Source organism: Chelonoidis abingdonii, unplaced genomic scaffold, assembly GCF_003597395.2.
Source record: "Chelonoidis abingdonii isolate Lonesome George unplaced genomic scaffold, CheloAbing_2.0 scaffold0476, whole genome shotgun sequence".
Taxonomy (NCBI): Eukaryota; Metazoa; Chordata; order Testudines; family Testudinidae; genus Chelonoidis; species Chelonoidis abingdonii.
In genome coordinates this window covers 37791-42280 of record NW_027424737.1, presented here as the reverse complement: position 1 = coordinate 42280, position 4490 = coordinate 37791, and the positions used below count along the sequence as shown (strand labels likewise).

The window sequence follows — 4490 nt, the reverse complement described above, 5'->3', positions numbered from 1 at the left end:
CTGTGGAGCTGCAGAAAACCCCAGTCAAAAGGGAAAGAGATGTGCATCTCCACCCAAGAGAGGTGATAGCTGCGGAGGTGGAAACCTAAAAGCAGGTGTCCTTGCTGGACCATACGGAGGGGTTACAGGTTCAATGGCCCTAAATGAGACAGACTCCACTCCCCTTGGAATTTCTCTGGAGTTTACTCGCAGGGACTTGCCTAGTCAATGCCCCCGACTCTCAGGTTTTAGTTCCCATAGGAGCTGTGGGAACCATCCCCCCTGGAATAGAAAACAGTAATACATAAATCATTCATATAATGAAATTTAATATAATGGTCCCAAAGATACTGCATGGGGTTGCAATATCTGTCACATCAGATCTCCTGAGTGTCTTATCTGTTGGACCATGCCACTTATCTAAAACATTATTGTTAAAACTTGAACACATCAGAGTTTTGATTTTCATGATAAAGTTACATAGAGTGGAAGGGAATGCAAAACATGATCAAATTATTCATCAAAGCTGCTGAGAGAACTTTCTTCTCTCTAACATTCTCCTCAGGGTGGCCTTCACGTCCTTGTTCCTCAGGCTTTAGATGAGAGGGTTCAGCATGGGGATCGCCACCGTGTAGAACACAGAGATCACCTGGTCCTGCTCCCATGAGGAGGTGGGACTGGGTCGTAAGTAGATAAAGACCGTTGTGCCATAGAATATAGCCACGGCTATCAGGTGAGAGGGGCAGGTGGAGAAGGCTTTGCGCCTGCCCTCGGAGGAGAGGATCCTGAGTATGGCAGCAGTAATATACAGATAAGAAAAGAGGATGATCAGTATGGTAGTCAGTTGTATGGAACCATTGTTGTGAGTGTCGGTGCAGGAGAGCCGCATGAGCGGAAGGATGTCACAGAAGTAATGATCGATTACATTGGGCCCACAGAAAGACAGCTGAAAGGTGCAGCTGGTAAACATGGTTGCATTTGCAACCCCAGCCATGTATGAGCTAGCCAAGAGCCAGATGCAGGACCTCTTGGACATGATGAGCCTATAGAGCAGTGGGTTACAGATGGCCACATAACGGTCATAGGCCATCACCGCAAGGAGTAAAGATTCAGCTGTGGCAAAGACACAAAAAAATACAGCAGTGCAGCACATCCAGCGTAGGAAATAGCCTTACTCTCCCTTGAGAAGCTCACCAGCACCCTGGGGGCGATGGATGAGGAATAGCCAAGGTCAACAAGTGACAAGTTGCTGAGCAAGATATACATGGGGGTGTGAAATCAGGAGTCCCTCCAGATTAGGCCAATCATCCCCAAATTTCCCAGCAAGGTGAGAACATAGATCACCAGAAATATGAGGAAGAGGGCAACCTGCAGTTCTGGATGGTCGGAGAATCCTGCAAGGATGAATTCAGTCACAGTGGTGTCATTTCCCTGGGCCATTGCTTCACACAGGCTTTGAAGGCAGACATACATGGGGGTATTTCTGTATACATAAAAACCAATGTGAGGACCAGGAATTCTGTATGACAAATGACAGCATTTTAGTCTATTTGAGACCCTTGTTTGCTGAAAGTAAGAGTCCTTTTACCCATGTGTGAGTAACTCATTCTTTCTCTTTTGAAGTGGACAATCTGCAAAGAACAACTATTAGCACAGAACTATAGCATAGTGCTGACTTGATTGCCAGAGGGTGAAGTTCACTGTTGCCTCAGTTGAAAAACCGTCCCCCAGCAGAAATCAAGGGAGTTTACATTAGAGCTGGGTGATTTTTGTTTTGATTCAGTGGCTGACCTGAAAAATCCTAAAATAACAGCAATTTGTTCCCTCCTCCCCACCCCCCAAAATCATTTACATGTCACATTTTTACCCTCTGCTCCCTTGGAACCTGTGGAACTCCTTGCCTGAGGAGGTTGTGAAGGCTAGGACTATAACAGGGTTTAAAAGAGAACTAGATAAATTCATGGAGGTTAAGTACATAAATGGCTATTAGCCAGGATGGGTAAGGAATGGTGTCCCTAGCCTCTTTGTCAGAGGGTATAGATGGATGGCAGGAGAGAGATCACTTGATCATTACCTGTTAGGTTTACTTCCTCTGGGTCACCTGGCATTGGCCACTGTCAGCAAACAGAGTATTGGGATGGATGGACATTTGGTCTGACCCGGTACGGCCATTCTCATGTTCATATGTTGTTGTTGTTTTTTTAAAGTTAAATCTAACACATTTTTTTAATAAAATGTCATTTCCAAACAAACTTGAAACACATTGTTTCAAAAATGTCAAAATGAAATATTTCATCTTTTTTTATTTTTTCCTCCCTGAAACCATTCGCTGAATTTGACACAAGTCTGTCAGAAGCTTTGGGTGATGCAAACCTGCATTTCTGAGTGAATAAATTATTCAGAACAATGGGAAATGTACACAGTTTTCCTGATCACCACGTAAGGATGACCAGATGTGGGCGAGGTGGTTAACTTGTCTTGCTAGGGTCAGAGCATCAGGGGATTAGAATCTACTCGGGTATTTTAATCACAAAAGGGATTAAAGACCAACTTATTTTAAATGCTAAATTCTCCTATGATACTTTCCAGGAGTATCAAGGGCTGAGGCACCTCAGCACCACCTACCCTTAGCATGAGGAAGTCTTGTCCACGCTGGCTCTAGACCTGAATTCACCAGCCTGTGGCAAGACAAGCGCAAGCCTTCCAGGCCTCTGCAGGCCTCGCTTTCTCTGTGCGGGTTACCTATAGGCAGACACCAACCCCCTCAAATCTTCTGAGTGTCCCTCTGGTGTACTCAGTCCCTGTTCCACTGAACACGCCCAGAGCTCTCAGCCTCGCTACTCCCAAAGAAATTATACATAGCAGCTTGCAAGACACACCTTAGGAACACCACACTACTTAACACACAGCACTTAGAAATATAGAAAACAAGAATAAGTTGATTATCAAAGAACAGAGATTCAAGTGATGAAAAGTAAGATAATTGGAAACAGTTACTTATAAAATAAAATCATAACATGCTTCCTAGAGCCTAAACTTAACTAACAAGGCAGAACAATGTCAAAAGACAGGCATCGGAGCTTGAATCCATAACTATTTTAGTCACTAAAAATCATGGTTTTAATAAAGACTCTCTGGATTTATGGCTTATTACAATGGTCTGTAACCCGCTAATCCTGGTTTTGAACTTTTTGCAGAGGAGTTAACAAGCCACTGCACCTTGAATGGTCTCTTACAATATGTGTTAACTCCTTATGCTAAACAAGGTATTCTGTGTACAACAGACGTTGGTCCAATAAAAGACGTTATCTCACCTGCCTTGTCTCTCAAGGAGTTCCCCTATTACCCACAAGATAGCTTACCCCAGGTCTTCCCCAGGATTTTCACGCAGTTTGGCGGAGATCCCTTCTCAAAATCAATCCCACTAGCAGCTTGTCTTCACAGGTTGAAGGAATAACTGGGGGTTTATCTGCATCCCAGAAGTAATTTCAAAGATAGATTCTTACCCTTACATAGGTTACCCATGTTGATTTTCCCTGCAGCTGCCATCATTTATTGACTAGCATTTTGCTCAGGCTGCAAATGGTGTCCGTACAGTAATTAATTTGCACATGACCAGTTACAGTGAGATAAGCATCTTTTCCCCTTTGACTGCCAGGAATATGTGGATTACTTTTTGGTGACCTGTGTTAACTCACAAACCTAGAGACCCTATTTTTTTGTATATATACGTAAGTCTTCACATACTTTACATACATACATAAAACTGAATGATTATGATGACCAGTGGGGCCCATGCTTTCATTAGAGACCTTACATGACAAAATTTGGTGGACTAGTGTGTTGATATCAGACTCAGGGGTTTCCTTGTATATCTATGTGCCCTCTGCTAGATGGTATCAAGAGATCCTTGGGTCACATTTCCCTCTTGGCCAAGTCTAGTAACTTCAGAATAACTCTTTTGGAAGATTAATTCTGTGACCCTTACAATCCCAGTATGGTGTTGCCAGAGCTAATGCTCTTGCTTTGCTGTGAATGATCCCTGTGGTAAATTCTGGTGCATCTTTCTGGAAATCTCATAGGAATTATTAATCTCTACCCAATGCCGGGCAGTTGCAGAACCAGGAAAGCTCAGAAGGTGAAATGGGATTTATACACTACGCATTGGGATCCCACAACGTGGCCTCTTACAAGGGGGCGAGAGGAGAAAGGACTCAGAGTTTGGGAGGATGGTTAATAACGACAGCACATAAAATGAATAAAAAGCATTTTGCTGTTATCTGCAGCACTATCCCTCTCCCTAGACACAGTCCAAGCCCAGGATACAGCCTAGCAACACAACGATTTACCTGCTGTATGCTGCTCCTTAGATTCTGGATGTAGCAGCTTCAGCTGAAGGGGTCATTTCCTACATAAGTAGCTCTCTGATCAGTTAGGAAATTTTATGTCAAAATTATACCTTCAACCCAATTTTCCAGTGGATCATTAGATTTTACTTGCTGCTCACAATA

The 4490-nt window shown here is 43.4% G+C and overlaps 1 pseudogene; it reads right to left on the bottom strand.

The window, feature by feature from the left end:
- Positions 1–499: 499 nt before the first annotated feature.
- On the bottom strand, positions 500–1419 carry LOC116829239 (olfactory receptor 5AP2-like; annotated as a pseudogene).
- Positions 1420–4490: the final 3071 nt, after the last annotated feature.